General features: G+C 49.1%; 1 protein-coding gene and 1 long non-coding RNA gene across 5 annotated transcripts in view; one reads left to right on the plus strand and one right to left on the minus strand.

Moving 5' to 3' along the window:
• tmem198ab (transmembrane protein 198ab) overlaps nucleotides 1-25,342 on the plus strand; it is a 149,251-nt gene that overhangs the window by 25,223 nt on the left and 98,686 nt on the right. For all 4 annotated transcript variants that reach the window (XM_087989366.1, XM_087989363.1, XM_087989365.1 and 1 more), the window contains exon 2: nucleotides 18,997-19,151. The gene's annotated coding sequence lies outside the window, so the exon portion shown is untranslated. The remainder of the gene's footprint in view (nucleotides 1-18,996; nucleotides 19,152-25,342) is intronic.
• The window catches only part of LOC148149680 (uncharacterized), a 137,217-nt gene continuing 132,268 nt past the window's right edge, over nucleotides 20,394-25,342 (minus strand). The window contains exon 3 of the long non-coding RNA XR_015757736.1: nucleotides 20,394-20,715. This is a non-coding gene — a long non-coding RNA (uncharacterized LOC148149680). The remainder of the gene's footprint in view (nucleotides 20,716-25,342) is intronic.

Consider the following 25,342-nt stretch of genomic DNA (forward strand, 5'->3'; position numbering starts at 1 on the left):
ATCGAGGGCAATGGTTAGAATGTCTGGAGGGAGCGATTATGTTGGAGCCTGTTCTTTCCTCGCCAAGTGAAGCAAACCTAACAGGAGCAGAAAGGCAATAGCTCAAAGGGAATGTGGACTATTTTACTGGTGTAATGTAGTGCAGTTTGCTGATAGTTACACAGTGGTTAATGAATAGGCAGTGTCTTCCAGGAAACACAGGGTGAGGTGTGTCAACTCCCATAATCTGTCAGTGTTCCTCTGTGTTAATGATGGGATTGTTAGTAGCTGGAGGGGGTGTTTTCTGATCATTAGGGACAGTTCAAACTGGCCAGCTGTGATCCACACAGTCCTTCATGGGATAAGACCTGCAACCACCACAAATGTGGTAAATTTGTTCGAGTTCTGGAGACAACCAATATAAGCAGGGTTAAAAATCACACAACATCCAGGTTATAGTCCCAACAGGTTTATTTGGAAGCACTAGCTTTCGGAGCGCTGCTCCTTCATCAGGTAGTCGTGGAGAATAAGATCACAAGACGCAGAATTTATCGCAAAAGTTTACAGTGTGATGTAGCTGAAATGATATATTGAAAAAGACGTGGATTGTTTGTTAAGTTATAGAGTCATAGAGATGTACAGCACGGAAACAGACCCTTCGGTCCAACCCATCCACGCCGACCAGATATCCCAACCCAATCTAGTCCCACCTGCCAGCACCCTGCCCATATCCCTCCAAACCCTTCCTATTCATATACTCATCCAAATGCCTCTTAAATGTTACAATTGTACCAGCCTCCACCACATCCTCTGGCAGCTCATTCCATACACGTACCACTCTCTGTGAGAAAAAGTTGCCCCTTAGGTCCCTTTTATATCTTTCCCCCTCACCCTAAACCTATGCCCTCTAGTTCTGGACTCCCCCATCCCAGGGAAAAGACTTTGTCTATTTATCCTATCCATGCCCCTCACGATGTTGTAAACCTCTATAAGGTCGCCCCTCAGCCTCCGACACTCCAGGGAAAACAGCCCCAGCCTGTTCAGCCTCTCCCTATAGCTCAAACCCTCCAACCCTGGCAACATCACTGTAAATCTTTACTGAACCCTTTCAAGATTCACAACATCTTTCTGGTAGGAACGAGACCAGAATTGCATGATGAACATGTTGATTTCAGTTCTTACATATGTAAACGCAGAACTTTTTTTAAATTACATTCTCAAATGAACTATAACAATTGGTGTCATGTCGGCCCAGATAATGTATTGAAGGTGTGAGCTGCCCTGTGTGAGGCTGTCTGTGCCACAATGGTCAGACTGATTCTAATCTAAAAAATGGATTTACAGAATCTTACATGGATTCATGCAGTTTTTGAGCAAAATAAAACATAATTCTATAAGTACAAATTCACCCCACAAATGTATATGTGTGTGCATGTGGATGCGTGTATGGTGGTGTTGATTATGAGTGTCTGTGAGAGGGTTTGTGTATGAGAGAGGGTCTGCGTGAATGCATGGGTCTGTAGGACTGTCTGTGTGCATGTACGTTGGAGTGTGTGTGTGTCTGTAGGAGTGTGTGTGTATGAGTGTCTGTATGTATATGCGCGTACGTCTGTCTGTGTCTGTGCATCTGTGTATGTGCCTAGTGCAGTGGGGTCACCTGTAATATGACATGAACCAAAAGTCCTTGGTTCATGTCACACTACAGGTGACCTCACTGCACTACACACACACAGATACACACAGATGCACACAGACGCACACAGACACACACACTCCTACAGGCACACACACTTCTTACAGACCCATACATTCACACAGACCCTCTCTCATACACAAGCTCTCTCTCATACACACACATACACGCACTCTCTCACAGACACTCATATCCCCCCCCACCCCACCTCCACCACACACACACACACATATACGTTTGTGGGGTGAATTTGTACTTGCGAAATTATGTTTTATTTTGCTCAAAAACTGCATAAATTCATGTAAGATTCTGTAAGTCTGTCTTTTAGATTGGAATCAGTCTGACCATTGTGGCACAGTCTTACACAGGGCACCTCACACCTTAAATGCATTATCTGGGTTGACATGACACCAGTTGTTAAAGTTCACTTGAGGATGTAACTTTTAAAAATGGTTCTGTGATTTACATATGTAAGAACTGAAACCAACATGGTCATTCTAAAAGATGAGAGACTTAACAAACAATCCAGGTCTTTTTCACTATATAATTTCAGTAATATCACAATGTAAACTTTTGCTATAAATTCTGTGTTTTACGATCTTATTCTCCACAACCACCTGATGAAGGAGCGTCGCTCCGAAAGCTAGTGCTTTCAAATAAACCTGTTGGACTATAACCTGGTGTTGTGTGATTTTTAACTTTGTCCACCCCAGTCCAACACCGGCATCTCCACATCATGATATAACAGGATCTTCCAAATTACCCATCATAACAACCAACATGGCCAAGGGAGTTTCATAAGGAAATGATAACATGTAAATAAATTGTTTTGAAAACAGAACAGTACAGGAGAAAGTGAGGACTGCAGATGCTGGAGATCAGAGTCGAGAGTGTGGTGCTGGAAAAGTACAGCCGGTCAGGCAGCATCCGAGGAGCAGGAGAATCGACATTTTGGACATAAGCCCTTTATCAGAACTGTACAGCACAGGAACAGGCCCTTCGGCCCAACATGTCTGTGCCAACCATGATGCCGTTCCAAACGAATCCCATCTTCCTGCACATGGTCCATATCCGTCTATTCCATGTCTGTTCGGGAATGTGTCCAAATGCCTCTTAAATGTTGCTATGGTACCTGCTTCTACCCCACCCCTGGCAGTGCATCCCAGGCACCTACCACACTCTGTGTTAAAAACCTGCCTCACACATCTCCTTAAAACTTTCCCCCCTTACCTCGAATAGGATGGAATAGAATCCCTATCATGTCAAAATAGGCCATTCGGCCCAACAAGTGCACACTGCCCCTCTGAAAAGCACCTCTACCCTCTGCCTGTACCCTGCGTTCTCCATGGTTAACCCACCTATCCTGCATATCCATGGACACCATGGGACAATTTAGCATGACCAATCTACCCTAACCTGCACATCTTTGGACTGTGGGAGGAAACCCACACAGTCACAGGGAGAATGTGCAAACTCCACACAGTCCCCCGAGGGTGGATCAATGTCCCCTAGTATTTGACATTTCCACCCAGGAAAAAAGACTCTGACTGTCCACCCTACCAGGGCCTCTTATAATGTTATAGACTTCTATCAGGATGCCCCTCAGCCACCGACGTTTGAGTGAAGACAATCCAAGTTTGTCCACCCTCTCCTTGTAGCTAATACTCTCCAGTCCAGGCAGCATCCTGGCAAACCTCTTCTGCACCCTCTCCAAAGCCTCCACATGGCGTGGGGAACAAAATGTACACAATATTCCAATGGACCATGTGCAGGAAGATGGGATTAGTTTGGAATGACATCACAGTTGGCACAGACATGGTGGGCCGAAGGGCCTGTTTCTGTGCTGTACTGATCTGATGAAGGGCTTATGCCCGAAACGTCGATTCTCCTGCTCCTCGGAAATTGCCTGACCAGCACCGCATTCTCAAATGTGGCCTAACCGAAATTTTATACAGTTCAATGCAACGTGACTTGCCAATTTTCCCACTCGATGCCTCGACTGATGAAGGTAAGCACGTCTCGCTACGACAGAATTTGAATTTCTCTGAGCGGTTGGGCATGTTAAAATGTTCGGTCTCATGTTTGTCCAGACAAATGCAAGAATGCCAAATTTCAAATGATCACATCCATTTCTACTGCAGGACGACTGGGTGCTGATTGGTTGGGAAGTCAACTCTGATTGGCTGAGGTGTTGCCACGGAGAACAGTCAGACAGGAGGCAAGTTCTCTGCAAACAAACCAAGCTCAGGGAATCTGATAGGTCCACATTGCTTTGTCTGTGGCAAAATCTGAACCAATCAGACTTGATGAGTGATGCTGTTCTCTTGTGATATAAATTATTGTGTTTGCTTGAAATTTGGCATTCTCCTGACAAGTGCCAAATGGAAAATTTGGGCAACATGTGTTTCTCTTTAGCAAGATTCACAGTGATTAACAACAACTAGTTGCATTTATGCAGTAACCTTCAATGCTGCAAAACATCCCCAGGTGCTTCACAGGAAGTGAAAATCATGGTGTCACTTGACCCTGTGTAGATTAGGTGACAGGAAGCATGGCCAAAGAGAGATATTTTTAAGGAGAGTTTTCCAGGTCATGAGGAAGGTGGAGAGCGGGAGAGACAGCTACCAATGGGGTGGAGCGATTCAAATTGGGGCGGGGTGGGAGTGGGGGAAATGCTCGAGTCTAAAGTTAGAAAAGCACAGTTATCTCAGTGGAGAGGTCAGACAGAGGGAGGCCACAAAGACATCGTGAAATAGAGATGTACAACACAGAAACAGGCCCTTAGCTCCCACTCGTCCATGCCGACCAGATATCCCAGCCCAATCTAATCCCATTTGCCAGCACTTGGCCTGTATCCCTCCAAACCCTTCCTATTCATATACCCATCCAGATGCCTTTTAAAATGTTGTAATTGTACCAGCCTCCGCCACTTCCTCTGGCAACTCATTCCATACACGTACCACCTTCTGTGGGAAAACGTTGCCCCTTAGGTCCCTTTTATATCTTTCCCCTCTCAACCTAAACCTATGCCCTCTAGTTCGGGACTCCCCGACCCCAGGGAAGAGACTTTGCCTATTTATCCTATCCATGCCCCTCATGATTTTATAAACCTCTATAAGGTCACCCCTCAGCCTCTGACGCTCCAGGGAAAACAGCCCCAGCCTGTTCATTCTCTCCCTATAGCTCAAACCCTCCAACTCTGGCAACATCCTTATATATCTTCTCTGAACCTATTCAAGTTTCACAACATCTTTCCGATAGGAAGGAGACCAGAATTGCATGCACTATTCCAACAGTAGCCTAACAAATGTCCTGTACAGCCGCAACATGACCTCCCAACTCCTGTACTCAATACACTGACCAATAAAGGAAAGCATACCAAACACCTCCTTCAGCGATGAGAACTTGTAAGCTAAAGTGTTACTGGGTCAGGAGCCAGGATAGACCAGTAAGTGTGGTGGAGATGCTGGGTGTAGTGGGGATGCAGGGTAAGGGAGGGGTGGGGATGCAGGGTAAGGGTGGAGTTGGGGGTGCTGGGGGGAGTGGGAGTGCAAGGTGGGGTGCTGAGTGGGCATGTTGGGGTGTTGGGTAGGAGTGCATGGTGGGGTGTTGGGTGGGTGTGTTGGGGATGTTGGGGGTGCTGGGTGGGAGTGCAGGGTGGGGTGCTGAGTGGGTGTATTGGGGGTGTTGGATAGGGGTGCTGGGTGGGAGTGCAGGGTGGGGTGTTGGGTGGGGTGCTGGGTGGGAGTGCAGGGTGGGGTTACAGGGTGGGCTGCTGTGTGGGCGTATTGGGAGTACTAGGTAGGAGTGCTGGGTGGGGTGTTGAGTGGGTATATTGGGGGTTAGATTAGATTAGATTACTTAGTGTGGAAACAGGCCCTTCGGCCCAACAAGTCCACACCACCCCGCCGAAGCGCAACCCACCCATACTCCTACATCTACCCCTTACCTAACACTACGGGCAGTTTAGCATGGCCAATTCACCTGACCTGCACATCTTTTTTGGACTGTGGGAGGAAACCGGAGCACCCGGAGAAAAACCCACGCAGACACGGGGAGAACGTGCAAACTCCACACAGTCAGTCGCCTGAGGCGGGAATTGAACCTGGGTCTCTGGCGCTGTGAAGCAGCAGTGCTAACCACTGTGCCACCGTGCCGCCCATGGGTGTTGGGTAGGAGTGCTGGGTGGGAGTGCAGGGTGCGGTTACAGAGTGGGGTGCTGAGTGGGCGTGTTGGGGATGATGGGAGTGTTTGCTGGGGGTGCTGGGTGGGAGTGCAGGGTGGGGTTTCAGGGTGGGCTGCTGAGTGGGCGTGTCGGGGATGATGGGAGTGTTGGGTGGGGGTGCTGGGTGGGGTTTCAGGGTGGGCTGCTGAGTGGGTGTGTTGGGGATGATGGGAGTGTTGGGTGAAGGTGCTGGGTGGGAGTGCAGGGTGGGGTTTCAGGGTGGGCTGCTGAGTGGGCGTGTCGGGGATGATGGGAGTGTTGGGTGGGGGTGCTGGGTGGGAGTGCAGGGTGGGGTTTCAGGGTGGGCTGCTGAGTGGGCGTGTTGGGGATGATGGGAGTGTTGGGTGGGAGTGTTGAGTGGGGTTGCTGGGTACGGTGTTGGTGGGACAGGGTCAGGAGGGTGTGATGATGGAGGGGGTTTGAGGAGGCTGTAGTGAAGGGTGAATAGGAATTACCATCAGTTACAATAACTCGTTTACTCACTGAGTAATTACTGAGTCAGAGGGATGGTGGAATACAAACAAAACCTTCTCTTGGAACTGGCTGGATTGTTTTGATGGGCTGAATGGCCTGTCCCCATTCAGAGTGTGACTGAGACTGAAGGACATAATAGGGCAATGGGTGGAGAGGGAAAGGTCAGAGTGTCCGGTCAGTGTAGTAGCAGCAGTCGATTTGATTAATTCAGGATGAGCTGCCTGGGCTAATTCTTTCCATTTCCAATCGATCTCAAGCGTTTTGACATTGGAACCTATTTATCGCGCTTCCTTTCTGTTATTAGTGTTGCTGTAAGTGTCAGTAGTTATCCTTCAGGCAACATTGCAAAAGCAGCCTGAGCTGGCCATTATCTCATTGTGGGATCTTGCTGTGCAGCAATTGAACAGTACAGTACTGAGACAGGCCCTTCAGCCCACGATGTTGTGCCAACCATAACGCCAAATTAAACTAATCTCTTCTGCCTGCCCTTGGTCCATATCTCTTACATATTCCATGCTTTTCTAAAAGTCTTTTAAACGCCCCTATCATATCTGTCCCCACCACCACTCCCTGGCAGTGCGTTCCACACTCCTACCGCGCTCTGTGTAATAAAACCTGTCCCCTCACATTTCCTTTGAACTTTCCCCCTCTCATTTTAAATGCATGCCCCCTAGTTTTAGACATTTCAGCTCTGGGATAAAGATTCTCACCGTCAACGCTATCCATGCCTCTCATAATTTTATAAACTTTTATCAGGTCTCCCCTCAGCCTCCACTGCTCCAGGGAAAACAACCTGAGGTTTGTTTTTGCCTCTCCTCATAGCTCCGGACCTCTAATCCAGGCAGCACCCTGGTAAACCTCTTCTGCACCCTCCCTCCCGATCCCTCCTCTAGTCTAGTGTAGTGCAATGTCACAGAGGTGGAAACTCAGAGGGTGAGGGAGAGGATGGAGCAGGTGCAGATGCTCAGCCCAGGGTTGTGGAGAGGGGAGTTGTCTGGAATCTATTATCTTGGTTTGTTGGCGGTAACAGGTTATTTATATCTTACTGCTCCCTCAGAGGGATTAGACTGGCCATGCAGTGATGAGATTAGCAGGTCACATCTGTGCTAATGTTATTAACACCTGTGGGGCTTGCAACAGGAGCTGGTGCTGTGCAACAAAACGCAGGCACTGTGACGTTAGGACTTCAGCAACTAAATACAACATGTGTTGCTCGTTTCTCAACAGATTCGGAGGTGCCAAAAGTTAACATCTTCTTTCGGAAGAATGATTACGTTAACAAAATGGGATTTAGCTGGGGGAGTACAGGACAGAACCTCATTCACATACGGAGATGAGTGATTGGAGATTCATAGAAACTTAGAAACATAGGAGCAGCTACAGGTCCTTCAGCCCTTCGAGCCTGCTCCACCATTCCATATGGTCATGGCTGATCATCCAACTCAGTCCCCTGTTCCTACGTTCTCCCAACACACTTCAATTCCTTTGGTCCTAAAAGCTATGTCTAAGAGGTGGCACAGTGGCTCAGTGGTTAGCATGACTGTATCACATATTAGGGACTCGGGTTTGATTCCAGCCTCAATTTAGCGTGGCCAATTCACCTAACCTGCACATCCTCAGACTGAAGCAATTTTGCCAGAGAGAGGGAACATTGACACACTGAGACAGAATTTATAAGAACAGGCGGCACAGTGGTTAGCACTGCTGCCTCACAGCGCCAGGGACCCAGGTTTGATTCCAGCCTTAGGCAACTGTCTGTGTGGAGTTTGCACATTCTCCCCGTGTCTGCGTGGGTTTCCTCCGGGTGCTCCGGTTTCCTCCCACAGTCCAAAGATGTGCAGGTCAGGTGAATTGGCCACGCTAAATTGCCCATCGTGTTCAGGGATGTGTAGGTTAGGTGCATTAGTCAGGTGTAAATACAGGATAATAGGGTAGGGGAATGGGTCTGGATGGGTTACTCTTCGGAGGGTCGGTGTGGACTTGTTGGGCTGAAGGGCCTGTTTCCACACTGTAGGAGTTCCATGATTAAATGAGGGAAACTCTCTTACAATTGACATGGTTGGGATTTGGAGGACCCTTTCTGAGAGTGTGAATGCTACCATTTGCTCAGGGAGTCCAACCGATGTGGTCACTGGTGGATTGTAATGAGGTCAGCTAGATGGACCTCACAGAACAGGAGGTCCCTGATTGGGGCTGTTAACCTGGCCCAATCAGGGAGCCCAGGCTGAAAGATATAAACAGGAGTGTCAGGGGGTCTGTTCACTCTGAGAGTTGGCCCTGAGGGAGTTCGATTAGTGTCAGGGACTCTCCCCGTGTAATTAAAGGGCGACTTGGTGACAGGATACTGGCCCTCTGGGGAGTTATTTCAGTAACCTCCACTTTTCCATGTGTCTTCGCCCAGAGATTGGTGATTTCTCTACCCTAGAAAGCGGTTGAGCTCAAAACATTGAATGTTTTCAAAAATGAGAGAGATATGGTTCTTATGACTAAAGGGAGCAGAGGTTTCTGGGGAAAGGAGGAACTGGAATTGGGTGATCAACTAGGATCGTATTGAATGATGGAGCAGGCTCGAAGGGCTGCCTGTGTTGTAGTTTGGAGCTATGATTGTCAAAGCTTCAAGTGCCTTTCTGTAACAGTGGCTGACCTGTAACCGCCCGGTGGGCAGTTAAAGCTGGCCTAGCCAGAGGCACCCTCATCCTGTGAGTGAATGAACAAATCAGGAACACAGTTGACCAGGAATCCCTCCCAATCCATGACTTGGAAGGATCTGTAGGTTGGTTCTGAACCTGTATGACCATGTCATGAACACACCCTCCGTTGTGAACCACTGGCTCAGAGATAGGGACACTACCCACTGCACCAGCACACCTCCATTTTCCCTCATCTCAGTCTTAAATGGCCTATCCCCTATCCTGTGACTGTGATCCCATGGTCATTGGGAACATCCCTCCTGTGTTTATCCCTGTCTGGTCCTGGTAGGATTTTGTAGGTGTCTATGAGATCCCCTCATTCTTCTAAACTCCAGGGAACATAAAATAGAATCCCTTACGATTTGGAGACAGGCCTTTCACCCCAACCCACCAAAGAGTATCCCACCCAGACCCATTATCCTACCCTATTGCCTCTATGTTTACCCCTGACTAATGCACCTAACCTACACATCCCTGAACACTCCGGGGCAATTTCCCATGGCTAATTCACCTGACCTGCACATTTTTAGATTGTGGGAAGAAACCGGAGCACCCGGAGGAAACCCGCACAGACACGGGGAGAATGTACAAACTCCACACAGTCACCCGAGGCTGGAATCGAACCCGGGGACCCTGGTGCTGTAAGGCAGCAGTGCTAGCCACTGTGCTGCCCTTAGTTAGATCAGTTTCCCGACATAGTCCTAACTGATCAAATCTCTCCTTATACGTGAGTCGTGCCATCCCAGGGGTTGGTCTGGTGCTGCGTGAGCAAGTGATAGGCCTCCCTGAGCCATACTCTTCCTGCATTGTCCTGTTACCCCGAGATGTTTATCAACCTTTGGTCAATCTTTGACCATGAGAGGTGCGGGTACAGCCAATGTAGCACCTCTGCGAAAGAAATCAGACAAAGGTTTGAGAGAGAAAACAAGTTGCAGGATAAAGTGTTGGAGTGATTAGCTCTTTGAAAGGGCCATCATCAGCTCAATGGGTCGAATGATGTCCTGTGCTATGTGTTATTTGATTCTAAAGTTCAATAACTCACAATGTTTACAGTGTCAGTCATGGCCTCGCGATATGTCAAAGTGTTTACAAGCTGTTACGTGACTTCACCGCAGTCTTGGAGAGAAGGTAACAGCACCATTTTCAGGTGAAAGCTTAGAGGATACGTTTTCGCTCAGGGCATCAGGATGGAGCTCACGAGCCTTTTCACAGCCCCCTGAAAGTGTAAACAAGTCCCCTGCTTCACGTCTCATCCTCAGTATGGGATCTGACAGTGCAGCACTCCCTCAGTATGGGATCTGACAGTGCAGCACTCTCTCAGTATAGGATCTGACAGTGCAGCACTCCCTCAGTACGGGATCTGACAGTGCAGCACTCCCTCAGTACGGGATCTGACAGTGCAGCACTCCCTCAGTACGGGGTCTGACAGTGCAGCACTCCCTCAGTACGGGATCTGACAGTGCAGCACTCTCTCAGGACGGGATCTGACAGTGCAGCACTCCCTCAGTACGGGATCTGACAGTGCAGCACTCTCTCAGTATGGGATCTGACAGTGCAGCACTCTCTCAGTACGGGATCTGACAGTGCAGCACTCCCTCAGTACGGGATCTGACAGTGCAGCACTCCCTCAGTACGGGATCTGACAGTGCAGCACTCCCTCAGTACGGGATCTGACAGTGCAGCACTCTCTCAGTATGGGATCTGACAGTGCAGCACTCCCTCAGTACGGGATCTGACAGTGCAGCACTCCCTCAGTACGGGATCTGACAGTGCAGCACTCCCTCAGTATGTCATCTGACAGTGCAGCACTCTCTCAGTATGGGATCTGACAGTGCAGCACTCCCTCAGTATGTGATCTGACAGTGCAGCACTCCCTCAGTATGTGATCTGACAGTGCAGCACTCCCTCAGTACGGGATCTGACAGTGCAGCACTCCCTCAGTATGTGAGCTGACAGTGCAGCACTCCCTCAGTATGTGATCTGACAGTGCAGCACTCTCTCAGTACAGATCTGACAGTGCAGCACTCCCTCAGTATGGGATCTGACAGTGCAGCACTCCCTCAGTACGGATCTGACAGTGCAGCACTCCCTCAGTAGGGGATCTGACAGTGCAGCACTCCCTCAGTACGGATCTGACAGTGCAGCACTCCCTCAATATGGGATCTGACAGTGCAGCACTCCCTCAGTATGGGATCTGACAGTGCAGCACTCCCTCAGTATGTGATCTGACAGTGCAGCGCTCCCTCAGTCCGGGATCTGACAGTGCAGCACTCCCTCAATATGGGATCTGACAGTGCAGCACTCCCTCAGTCCGGGATCTGACAGTGCAGCACTCCCTCAGTACGGGATCTGACAGTGCAGCACTCCCTCAGTCCGGGATCTGACAGTGCAGCACTCCCTCAGTACGGGATCTGACAGTGCAGTACTCCCTCAGTACGGGATCTGACAGTGCAGCACTCCCTCAGTACGGGATCTGACAGTGCCGCACTCCCTCAGTACGGGATCTGACAGTGCAGCACTCCCTCAGTACGGGATCTGACAGTGCAGCACTCCCTCAGTATGGGATCTGACAGTGCAGCACTCCCTCAGTCCGGGATCTGACAGTGCAGCACTCTCTCAGGACGGGATCTGACAGTGCAGCACTCCCTCAGTACGGATCTGACAGTGCAGCACTCCCTCAGTACGGGATCTGACAGTGCAGCACTCCCTCAGTATGTGATCTGACAGTGCAGCACTCCCTCAGTACGGGATCTGACAGTGCAGCACTCCCTCAGTATGTGATCTGACAGTGCAGCACTCCCTCAGTCCGGGATCTGACAGTGCAGCACTCCCTCAGTCCGGGATCTGACAGTGCAGCACTCCCTCAGTCCGGGATCTGACAGTGCAGCACTCCCTCAGTCCGGGATCTGACAGTGCAGTACTCCCTCAGTACGGGATCTGACAGTGCAGCACTCCCTCAGTACGGGATCTGACAGTGCAGCACTCCCTCAGTACGGGATCTGACAGTGCAGCACTCTCTCAGTATGGGATCTGACAGTGCAGCACTCCCTCAGTACGGGATCTGACAGTGCAGCACTCCCTCAGTACGGGATCTGACAGTGCAGCACTCCCTCAGTATGTCATCTGACAGTGCAGCACTCTCTCAGTATGGGATCTGACAGTGCAGCACTCCCTCAGTATGTGATCTGACAGTGCAGCACTCCCTCAGTACGGGATCTGACAGTGCAGCACTCCCTCAGTATGTGATCTGACAGTGCAGCACTCCCTCAGTATGTGATCTGACAGTGCAGCACTCTCTCAGTACAGATCTGACAGTGCAGCACTCCCTCAGTAGGGGATCTGACAGTGCAGCACTCCCTCAGTACGGATCTGACAGTGCAGCACTCCCTCAGTAGGGGATCTGACAGTGCAGCACTCCCTCAGTAGGGGATCTGACAGTGCAGCACTCCCTCAGTACGGATCTGACAGTGCAGCACTCCCTCAATATGGGATCTGACAGTGCAGCACTCCCTCAGTATGTGATCTGACAGTGCAGCACTCCCTCAGTATGTGATCTGACAGTGCAGCACTCCCTCAATATGGGATCTGACAGTGCAGCACTCCCTCAGTATGGGATCTGACAGTGCAGCACTCCCTCAGTCCGGGATCTGACAGTGCAGCACTCCCTCAATATGGGATCTGACAGTGCAGCACTCCCTCAGTATGGGATCTGACAGTGCAGCACTCTCTCAGTCCGGGATCTGACAGTGCAGCACTCCCTCAATATGGGATCTGACAGTGCAGCACTCCCTCAGTCCGGGATCTGACAGTGCAGCACTCCCTCAGTACGGGATCTGACAGTGCAGCACTCCCTCAGTACGGGATCTGACAGTGCAGCACTCCCTCAGTACGGGATCTGACAGTGCAGCACTCCCTCAGTACGGGATCTGACAGTGCAGCACTCCCTCAGTATGTGATCTGACAGTGCAGCACTCCCTCAGTACGGGATCTGACAGTGCAGCACTCCCTCAGTCCGGGATCTGACAGTGCAGCACTCCCTCAGTACGGGATCTGACAGTGCAGCACTCCCTCAGTACGGGATCTGACAGTGCAGCACTCCCTCAGTACGGGATCTGACAGTGCAGCACTCCCTCAGTACGGGATCTGACAGTGCAGCACTCCCTCAGTACGGGATCTGACAGTGCAGCACTCCCTCAGTATGGGATCTGACAGTGCAGCACTCCCTCAGTACGGGATCTGACAGTGCCGCACTCCCTCAGTACGGGATCTGACAGTGCAGCACTCCCTCAGTATGTGATCTGACAGTGCAGCACTCCCTCAGTACGGGATCTGACAGTGCAGCACTCCCTCAGTATGTGATCTGACAGTGCAGCACTCCCTCAGTCCGGGATCTGACAGTGCAGCACTCCCTCAGTATGTGATCTGACAGTGCAGCACTCCCTCAGTACGGGATCTGACAGTGCAGCACTCCCTCAGTATGTGATCTGACAGTGCAGCACTCCCTCAGTCCGGGATCTGACAGTGCAGCACTCCCTCAGTATGTGATCTGACAGTGCAGCACTCCCTCAGTATGTGATCTGACAGTGCAGCACTCCCTCAGTATGTGATCTGACAGTGCAGCACTCCCTCAGTATGGGATCTGACAGTGCAGCACTCCCTCAGTATGTGATCTGACAGTGCAGCACTCCCTCAGTACGGGATCTGACAGTGCAGCACTCCCTCAGTATGTGATCTGACAGTGCAGCACTCCCTCAGTATGTGATCTGACAGTGCAGCACTCCCTCAGTATGTGATCTGACAGTGCAGCACTCCCTCAGTACGGGATCTGACAGTGCAGCACTCCCTCAGTATGTGATCTGACAGTGCAGCACTCCCTCAGTCCGGGATCTGACAGTGCAGCACTCCCTCAGTCCGGGATCTGACAGTGCAGCACTCCCTCAGTCCGGGATCTGACAGTGCAGCACTCCCTCAGTCCGGGATCTGACAGTGCAGTACTCCCTCAGTACGGGATCTGACAGTGCAGCACTCCCTCAGTACGGGATCTGACAGTGCAGCACTCCCTCAGTACGGGATCTCACAGTGCAGCACTCTCTCAGTATGGGATCTGACAGTGCAGCACTCCCTCAGTCCGGGATCTGACAGTGCAGCACTCCCTCAGTATGGGATCTGACAGTGCAGCACTCCCTCAGTCCGGGATCTGACAGTGCAGCACTCCCTCAGTCCGGGATCTGACAGTGCAGTACTCCCTCAGTACGGGATCTGACAGTGCAGCACTCCCTCAGTACGGGATCTGACAGTGCAGCACTCCCTCAGTCCGGGATCTGACAGTGCAGCACTCCCTCAGTCCGGGATCTGACAGTGCAGCACTCCCTCAGTATGGGATCTGACAGTACAGCACTCCCTCAGTATGGGATCTGACAGTGCAGCACTCCCTCAGTACGGGATCTGACAGTACAGCACTCCCTCAGTATGGGATCTGACAGTACAGCACTCCCTCAGTACGGGATCTGACAGTACAGCACTCCCTCAGTATGGGATCTGACAGTGCAGCACTCCCTCAGTACGGGATCTGACAGTGCAGGCACTCCCTCAGTGCTACACAGGAGTTTCATCTATCACCTTTGACACACATCGCTGACTGTTACATAGCGTGTGCCCGTTTCACAAAATACTACAACTTGGCATTTGTATCGGGCCTTTATCATCTTGTGATAGCTGCAGTCCAGGCAATGGTGGAGCGATGGAAACTGGGGGTGGGATGTGCAAGAGGCCAGAGGAACACAGAGAGCTTGGTGGGTGGAAGACCTGGAAATAGGTACAGGAATAAATGGGCCACCACCACCCATAAACCCCCCCCCCCTCCAAGCCACTCTCAATCCTGAATTGGAAATATATCCCCATTCCTTCAGTGTTGCTGGGTCCAAATCTTGGAATTCCCCTCTCTAAGGGCTATGTGGGTCTCCCCACAGCATACGGACTGCAGCGGTTCAAGAAGGCAGCTCCCCATTAGCTCCTTCAGGGCAGCTGGAGATGAGCAGTAAATGCTGGGCCCGCCAGCAATGCTTCCTTTCATGCATGAATGAAAGTTAGAGAGGGATGTGGGAATGGAGAGGTTTGAACACAGGGTTGAGAATTTGACACTGTCTTAACCATGCGAAAGTGAGGACTGCAGATCAGAGTCGAAGAGTGTGTTGCTGGAAAAACGCGGCAGGTCAGGCAACATCCGAGGAGCAGGAGAGTCGACATTTCGAGCAAACGATGAAGGGCTTTTGCCCGAAATGTCGACTCCCCTGCTCCTCGGATGTTGCCTGACCTGCTGGGCTTTCCCAGCACCACACTCTTCCAGTAATGTCGTCACCACTCCCAGTGATGATGCAGTCCTTCAGTCAGCTGGCTCACGTCAAGAAAATTCTCTGAAATCGTCTCCACACCCTGTTAATCATTGTCTTAGTCTAATGGACTCTTTGGGGCCTGAGCAACAGAAATAGTTTCCCCCTATTTACACTACCATAACACTGGCACCATTCTTTACAAAGATCTGTTAAATCTTCTCCAGTGGAAACAGTCGGAATATTTTAAGTTCTCTCCTCATGATTTTAGTTTCCCAAAACCCTTCCAGCATCCTGCCCTCTGTACTCCCTGAAGATTTAATGCTCTTTCTGTAAGGCAGCACTCAAAACTAAATCAGTGAAGGTGGAGAAGTGAAGTCAGAGGATTATTGCAGTTTGAACGTTCGAAGGGAGGTGGAAAGCGAGAGAGAGCGTTGAATCGCTGCAGCCGTTATGAAATTCTGCCCTTTTAGATGTTGCATTTGGGAGGTGAGGCACAAGATTTCAACAACAAACTCATATCAGTCAAATAGTATCATCGAGTCATGGAAAGCATAGAAAATAGGAGCAGGGGTTAGGCCATTCGGCCCTTTTAAGTTGCTCTGTCATTCAATATAGTCATGGCTCAGAATCCAACTCACTCCCCTGTCCTCGCTTTCTCCCCAAACCATTGGATCCCTTTTGCCTGTGGTTAGCACTGCTGCCTCACAGCGCCAGAGACCCGGGTTCAATTCCCGCCTCAGGCAACTGTCCGTGTGGAGTTTGCACATTCTCCCCGTGTCTGCGTGGGTTTCCTCCGGGTGCTCCAGTTTCCTCCCACAGTCACAAAAATGTGCAGGTTAGGTGAATTGGCCATGCTAAATTGCCTGTAGTATTAGGTGAAGGGGTAAATGTAGGGGAATGGGTCTGGGTAGGTTGCTCTTTGGAGGATCGGTGTGGACTTGTTGGGCCGACGCGCCTGTTTCCACACTGTACGTAATCTAATCTAAAACTGTACCAATATCCTTCTGAAAAAGCATAGTTACAGCACAATGGAGGCCATTCAGCCATCATTTCCATGCTGACTCTTTGATGGAAGGATCAACTGACCATCCTTTTCTCCAGAACCCTGCACCTTTCCCTGGATGGATAATGATTGGATTGTATACCTGAGCTGAACAAGGTTCCACCATACTGTCAGACAGCACCTTCCTCATCCTAACCACCTCCTGTGCAAAAGTGGTCTTTCCCTCTTGTTGGGTTACACCTCACACTCGGTCTGTCGGAATGCCAGTATTTGATGTACGGGATGTGTTTGTGATATTACCCCTGCGCCATAGAATACGGTCTGAGCTTATCAAGACTGTCAGTGTGGGGTTTGCACAATCCCTCCTCCCCATGTCTGCATGGGCTTCCTCCTGCAGTCCAAGGATGTGCAGGTTGGGTGGATTAGCCAGGCTAAATTGCCCCATAATGTCCAGGGATGTGCACACCAGGTGTGTTAGCCACGGGAAATGCAGGATTACAGGGATAGGGTGGGATATTTTTCAGAGGTTCATTGCAGACTTGATAGTCTGAATGGTCTTTATTTGACTGAAGGTATCCTCTGATGTCTCATATTCTATCTTACCTTGAAACATCTGAAGCATGGAACTCTACGTAATCATGAGACCATGAGAACCTTTTTCCACGTATGGAGTCAGCTATTACGAGGGGGCATAGCTTTAAATTAAGGGGTGGTAGGTATAGGACAGATGTTAGGGGTAGATTCTTTACTCAGTGAGTCGTGAGTTCATGGAATGCCCTGCCAGTAGCAGTGGTGGACTCTCCCTCTTTATGGGCATTTAAACGGGCATTGGATAGGCATATGGAGGATAGTGGGCTAGTGTAAGTTAGGTGGGCTTGGATCGGCGCAACATCGAGGGCCAAAGGGCCTGTACTGCGCTGTATTCTTCTATGTTCTATGTTCATGTTGTTCTGTTGTAACTAATAGCCTGATATTAGCCCGGACTCTTATGTAAGGATTGTACGTACTGGTTCATTGTAAAGTTTGTCTGTGTGATTCTCCAATACTGTAATATCCAGGCCTTGTTTCTTATGTTCAGTAAATGACAGAAATGATGTTGTATCAAGTAAACATATGGTATTGGAGGTAAATCCCCACCATCTCACGGTTAAATCTGCGCTCTCTGTTTCCAGATCCTTCAACCAAAGTGAACAGGTTTTCCGTGGAAGTGTTCTGTCCAGATTCCTCATGGTTTTGAGGATCATAGAATTCCTACAGTGTGGGAGCAGGCCATTCGGCCCATTGAGTCCACATCGACTGTCTGAAGAGCATCCCACCCACACCCATCCCACCCCTGTAACCCTGCAGTTCCAAGGCTAACCCATCTAACCTGCAGATCGCTGAACACTACGGGCAATTTCCCATGGCTAACTCACTTAACCTGTACATCTTTGGATTGTGGGAGGAAACCGGAGCACCCGGAGGAAACCCACGCAGACGCGGGGAGAATGTGAAAACTCCGCACGGACAATCTCCTGAGGTTGGAATCAAACCCAGGTCCCTGGCGCTGTGAGGCAGCAGTGCCAACCACCGAACCACACATCCTACGTTTTGAAGATCTCTCTCGGTTTTCCCTTCAGACCTCTCTTTTCTCCTGAGGACAGACTCGAGCTGTCTCCGTGACTGAAGGGACTGACTTTAAATAGCACAACTGACACTTTCTGGCCATCTCCTTTCCTCAGTCTGTCCTTGTTTCAAGAGGCAATAAGAATGAACATCAGAATGGGGAACGTTTTTGGTGGCACCTCAGTCCTGTGGAGAGACTAGAATTGCTGGGATTGCTCTCCTCAACAGTGGATGAGGTGAAGAGGAGATTTAATGAAGGTGTTCAGGATGAAGGTTGTGATAGTCATTTAATAGATGGACGAAGGGTTAGCAACCAGAGAGACACAGATTTCAAATCATGATGGAAGAGGAAGAGGCATTTTTTTTTGCTGCAGTGAGTTGTCGTGATGTGGACATGCCTGAAAGGGCGGGGGAAGCAGAGGAACTTTCAAAGGGATTTGGAATTGTTCTTGAAGAGGGGGTTTTGTAGTGTTGTGGGGAAACAGCAAGGGAAACAGAACAATTTGGAGAGCTGTTCCTCAGAGCACATGGTAACCAATGGTAACCATCATTGTACCAATCGAAGATTTGCTCTCAACTGCATTACGCACTTACACAAAGTCTAATTGATCCCAACAGCCTCTTTGTGTTTGTTTGAGGTCAGGGTCAGTGCTGGTTCCTGAGGGCAGGGGTTGAGGTGAGGGGTGGACTGCAGGCTAAATGCTGACCTGTATTGGTACAGGCCACTCCTTTACCATGGCTGGTGCCCAGTCTTTGTGAAGAAATGCAGGTCGTTCTGCTGTAACTCGACAGCTGTCTTCCTCTCTAACCTCACACTGTAGAAAATCGCGCTGCAGAAGATTGCTAATAGGAAATCGCTTTACCCATGCGGTACAAAGTTCACGTTATGCAAACAGCATCCTCGATTCGCCAGTCGTGTTATAGCCAATGTGCGCTGACAAAACGCGCATTACAGCAGATTGACCTGTAACCTTTTATTCTGTCTTGTTTTGCAGAGGTTAAACAGAGAAGTATTACGGATGTCGGGAATACACTGCCCTGCACACCCATAGTGACTCATTTCGTGTCAGCGATAATCCTCGCAAGGTTTTCTCTGCTGTGAATGAAGACGGTCGACCAGGTCATCAACACTGGCCAATGGCTGCTCTGAGTAAGTTCCAAACACTTGAGACTTCACGCGACAGAAGTTAAGGTCTTAGAGAGACTGCGGACATTCACTGGAACAGTAATAGGCTTGGGGAGGGACTTCAGTCCATGTGGGGGGAGCTAGGTACTGCAGATGCTGGAGATTAGAGTCAAGATTAGAGTGATGCTGGAAAAGCACAGCAGGTCAGGCAGCTTCCGAGGAGCAGGAGAATCGACGTTTCGGGCAAAAGCCCTTCGTCAGGAATCTGAAGCTGGTCCAGTTATATTGTGACCGTACAGGTCTCAATATTAACATCGCGAAGACATCCTTCCTGACGAAGGGCTTTTGCCCGAACCGTCAATTCTCCTGCTTCTCGGATGCTGCCTGACCTGCTGTGCTTTTCCAGCATCACTCTAATCTTGACTTCAGTCAAGGTGGACAGCTCAGAGAAACCAAGGTAGCTCTTGTCAGAACCTGGGTGAGATTTAACGGAGGTGCTCAAAACCAGGATGGGCTTTGACATTATAGACACAAAGAAATGTTGGACAGATTTTGACTGAGCGAGGAGTCGAGGGTTGTGGAAAACAGATGGGAAAGTGGAGTTAAAGCTAGCTTTAACAGGCTAGCTATGATCTTAGATGGAAATGTGTTGCTGGAAAAGCGCAGCAGGTCAGGCAGCATCTAGGGAACAGTAGAATCGACGTTTCGGGCATTAGCCCTTCTTCAGGAATGATCTTATCAAATACCGGTCGTCCTTCTATAACGTGATGGTTGTGTTCTTGTGCAACCCCACGTTATAGAAAAATCGCCCCTTAGAAACAGAGCTTAAAGTGTTGTAATCATGTTACAGCCAATACACGTTTTAAATGTTTGCGCTTTGGTAACAGCGTCCCCACTTTGTCGATCAGGTTACAGAGAATTTGCAGTGATGAAACGCGCGTTACAGCAGAACGACCTGGAGCAGAGAAGGCTGAAAGGCTGACAGAGCACAGCAGGTCAGACAGCATCCGAGGAGTAGGAGAATCAGCTCTGATGAAGGGCTTTTGCCCGAAACATTGAGTCTCCTGCTCCTCGGATGCTGCCTGACCGGCTTTGCTTTTCCAGCACCACACTCTTGACTCTGATCTCCAGCATCTGCAGCCCTCACTTTCTCCCTGAAGGGCTGAATGGCCTTCTCTTGCTCCCAATAATTTTGATTCCTTTCCCTCAATGGCAGAGTCAGTCACTGGTGAATACAGATTTAACACATCAGCAGAACAGCTAAAGGGGAGGTGAGGCAATTTTTCTTTAATTCAGTGAATTGTTACAACTGGGAATGAGCTCCAGATTTAATAGGGAACCTGGAACGAGAATTGAGTAAGATCATGACGCGGAAATGGATAGATCTTCCAAAGAGCAGGCACAGATAAAGTGGGATGCCTGTGTGCTGTCTGATTCTGTGATTGACATCTCCATAGCAGTGCCTTTGTTTTCATTCATGGGAAATGGGTCTCGCTGGCCGGTCAGGATACATCGCCTGTCCCTAGTTGCCCCTTGACAAGGTGGTGGGGAGCTGCCTTCCTGAATCACTGCAGTCCATGTGATGTCCCTACACAGATATTACCCGAAAAATTGCAGGGTTAGTGAAATGAAATGAAGCGAACGTACAGGTGATGTAATTATTAAAAGATTAATTGTTTTTAATGTATTTCAGTGTTTTGCTGAAGTAACAGGTGTATGTGTGTGAGTGTGAGAGTGTGTGTGTGAGTATGAGTGTGTGTGTGAGAGTATGAATGAGAGAATATGAGTGTGAGAGAATGTGAGCGTGTGTGAGTGTGATTGTATGTGAGAGTGTGTGTGAGAGAGTATGAGTGAGAGAATATGTGTGTGTGAGTGTGTGTGAGAGAGTATGAGTGAGTGAGTGTGAATGTGTGTGAGTGTGTGAGAGTATGAGTGTGAGACAATATGAGTGTGTGTGAGAGAGTATGAGTGTGTATGTGTGTGAGAGAGTATGAGTGTGTATGTGTGAGAGAGAGTGTGAGTATGTGTGAGCATAAATTTTAGTGTGTGTGTGTGTGTGAGTGAGAGTATGAGTATGCATGTGAGAGCAAGAGAGTGTGTGTGAGAGTGTATGTGTGAGACAGTATGAGTATGTGAGTAAGAATGTGTGTGTTAGTACATGTGTGTGAGAAACAGAGAGCGTGAGTGTATGTGTGCGAGAGAGAATGTGTGTGTGCGTGTATGTGTGAGTGTGAGAGTGTATGTGTGTGTGAGAGGGACTGTGTGAATTGTGAGTGTGTGTTTAGATTAAGTGTTGTCACTGCAGAGTGATGAACTGACTTGTCACTGTAACTCTGAAAAGAGTGGAGTCTTGTTTAAAAACACACAGTGTGATCACGTGGACTGTTTTGTATCAGTTTAAGGAAGCTTTCCCTCAGAGTGTAGCTAATTAGCTCAGAGGGTACTCTGAGAAATGGGTTAAGGTTCAGATGGAGTGAGCTGATCACTTGTTTCAGACTGATCTGAGAAAAATCCACGTGGACTGGTTCACTTGTGACTGCGAGCTCTGTTAAGGGTAAGAGTTTTGCAGTGTTTTGTTTTGAAGTTTGCCTTAATAAAGGCCATTGGGTTAGAACTGCCTTGGGATTCTGATATCCAGAGTAAACTGGATGGGACCAGGGTAGGGAGGGCCAGGCTATTGACCCAGTAATACTGGAGGAACTGCTGATATTGTCCCTGCAGTGAAAGATTTAACAGAGTAGTGATGGGTATTGTGAGGTTTTTATCCAGGATTTCCAATTTATTTTGAACATGTTTGGGGTAAAACAAGGATATATTTTGGAGTGAATAATCAGTGCTGTGACTCCTCCACACTGCATGTTTCCTGTTGTCTACAACAGTGTCTGAATGACAATCTCTAACTTGACAAATTCCTTTTCCCAGCACAGTCCATTTCAGCTGGCTCATACAAACAGTGGAAGAGATTTCTCCAGCAGTTATCACCATTGGGTGAAAGTCCCCACAGGTCCAGAAGCTGTTCACTCATCATAGAGAGAGAGACAGAGAGAGAGAGAGAGAGAGATTGAGAGAGAGAAATAGAGGTAACTGATGGTGAATTTGACGGGAGGGTCATGACTGGGAGAAAGCGAGGACTGCAGATACTGGAGGTCAGAGTCGAAGAGTGTGGTGCTGGAAAAGCACAGCCGGTTAGGCAGCATCAGAGGAGCAGGAGAGGCAATGTTTTGACCTCTTCGACCCCAAGGGTCATTACTGCTCAATCTCAGATCGAGAAAACGGAACTACCACGGTGACCTCTGGCAGGGCGGGGCTTGAACCTGAGTTGTTGGCAACACTCTGTAAGAGACCATTTTTAGAACAAAAGGAGCAGAAGTAGACCATTCAGCCCATCGAGTCATCTCTACCATTCAATAACGTAGTAGCCGTGCTGTGGAAGTGTCAGTGTTGAATTGGGGGGGGGGGGAGTGGACAAAATGGGGTGGCACGGTGGCTCAGTGGTTAGCACTGCTGCCTCACAGCGCCAGGGACCTGGGTTTGATTCCCACCTCAGGCGACTGTCTGTGTGGAGTTTGCACGTTCTCCCTGTGTCTGCGGGGGTTTCCTCCGGGTGCCCTGGTATCCTCCCACAGTCCAAAGATGTGCAGGTCAGGGTGAATTGGCCATGCTAAACTGCCCATAATGGACAGCAATGTATAGGTTAGGGACATTAGTCAGAGGTAAATATAGGGTAAGAGGAATGGTCTAGGTGGGTTACTATCTGGAGGGTTGGTGTGGACCTGTGACAACAGGTGCAGGAGTAGGCCATTCGGCCCTTCGAGCCAGCACCTCCATTCATTATGATCATGGCTGATCATCCACAATCAGTATCCTGTTCCTGCCTTATCCCCATAACCTTGATTCCACTATCCTTAAGAGCTCTATCCATCTCTTTCTTGAACGTATCCAGAGACTTGGCCTGCACAGCCTTCTAGGGCAGGGCATTCCATACACCCACCACTCTCTGGGTGAAGAAGTTTCTCCTCAACTCTGTTCTAAATGGCCTACCCCTTATTTTTAAACTGTGTCCTCTAGTTCGGGACTTACCCATCAGCGGAAACATGCTTCCTGCCTCCAGAGTGTCCAATCCTTTAATAATCTTATACGTCTCAATCAGATCCCCCCTCAGCCTTCTAAACTCAAGGGTATACAATCTCAGTCGCTCCAATCTTTCAACACAAACCTGGACATAAATCCCCAGGACCTGATCAGGTGTACCCGAGAACTCTGTGGGAAGCTAGGGAAGTGATTGCTGGGCCTCTTGCTGAGATATTTGTATCATCGATAGTCACAGGTGAGGTGCCAGAAGACTGGAGGTTGGCAAACGTGGTGCCACTGTTTAAGAAGGGCGGTAAAGACAAGCCAGGGAACTATAGACCAGTGAGCCTGACCTCGGTGGTGGGCAAGTTGTTGGAGGGAATCCTAAGGGACAGAATGTACATGTATTTGGAAAGGCAAGGACTGATTAGGGATAGTCAACATGGCTTTGTGCATGGGAAATCATGTCTCACAAACTAGATTGAGTTTTTTGAAGAAATAACAAAGAAGATTGATTAGGGCAGAGCAGTAGATGTGATCTATATGGACTTCAGTAAGGCGTTCGACAAGGTTCCCCATGGGAGACTGATTAGCAAGGTTAGATCTCATGGAATACAGGGACAACTAGCCATTTGGATACAGAACTGGCTCAAAGGTAGAAGTCAGAGGGTGGTGGTGGAGGGTTTTTTAACAGACTGGAGGCCTGTGACCAGTGGAGTGCCACAAGGATCTTTACTTTTTGTCATTTACATAAATAATTTGGATGTGAGCATAAGAGGTACAGTTGGTAAGTTTGCAGATGACACCAAAATTGGAGGTGTAGTGGACAGTGAAGAGGGTTACCTCAGAGTACAACAGGATTTGGACCAGATGGGCCAATGGGCTGAGAAGTGGCAGATGGAGTTTAATTCAGATAAATGCGAGGTGCTGCATTTTGGGAAAGCAAATCTTAGCAGGACTTATACACTTAATGGTAAGGTCCTAGGGAGTGTTGCTGAACAAAGAGACCTTGGAGTGCAGGTTCATAGCTCCTTGAAAGTGGAGTCGCAGGTAGAAAGGGTTCAAAAAGATTTACAAGGATGTTGCCAGGGTTGGAGGATTTGAGCTATAGGGAGAGGCTGAACAGGCTGGGGCTGTTTTCCCTGGAGCGTCGGAGGCTGAGGGGAGACCTTATAGATGTTTACAAAATTATGAGGGGCATGGATAGGATAAATAGACAAAGTCTTTTCCCTGGGGTCGGGGAGTCCAGAATGAGAGGGCATAGGTTTATGGTGATAGGGGAAAGATATAAAAGAGACCCAAGGAGCAACTTTTTCACGCATAGGGTGGTACGGGTATGGAATGAGCTGCCAGAGGAAGTGGTGGAGGCTGGTACAATTGCAACATTTAAGAGGCATTTGGATGGATATATGAATAGGAAGGGTTTGGAGGGATATGGGCCGGGTGCTGGCAGGTGGGACTAGATTGGGTTGGGATATCTGGTCAGCATGGACAGGTTGGACCGAAGGGTCTGTTTCCATGCTGTAAATCTCTATGACTCTAGGACTCCATAACGTAAGATAGTCCCGCCATTCCAGGAATTGACCTTGTGAACCTACGCTGCACTCCCTCAATAGTCAGAATGTCCTTCCTCAAATTTGGAGACCAAAACTGCACATAATACTCCAGGTGCGGTCACACCAGGGCTTTGCTCCTAAACTCAATTCCTCTTGTTATGAAGGCCAGCATGCTAATAGCTTGCTTCACTGCCTGCTGAACCTGCATGCTTGCTTTCATTGACTGATGTACACGAACCCTAGACCCCTTGTACTGCCCCTTTACCTAACATGACTCCATTTAGATAGTAATCTGCCTTCCTGTTCTTGCCAACAAAGTGGATAACCACACATTTATCCACATTAAACTGCATCTACCATGCATCTGTCCACTCACCTAACCTCTCCAAGTCACCCTGTATTCTCAAAACATCCTCCTCACATTTCACCCTGCCACCCAGCTTTGTGTCATCAGCAAATTTGCCAATATTACTTTTAACGCCCTCATCTATATCATTAATGTGTATTGTAAACAGCTGCGGTCCCAGCACCGAACCTTGTGGTACCCCACTGGTCACCGTCTGCCATTCTGAAAGGGACCTGTTTATC

The sequence above is a fragment of the Chiloscyllium plagiosum genome, unplaced genomic scaffold (assembly GCF_037043375.1).
Source record: "Chiloscyllium plagiosum isolate Xiang-an unplaced genomic scaffold, Cpla_swu_hap1 HiC_scaffold_7, whole genome shotgun sequence".
NCBI classification, from domain to species: domain Eukaryota; kingdom Metazoa; phylum Chordata; class Chondrichthyes; order Orectolobiformes; family Hemiscylliidae; genus Chiloscyllium; species Chiloscyllium plagiosum.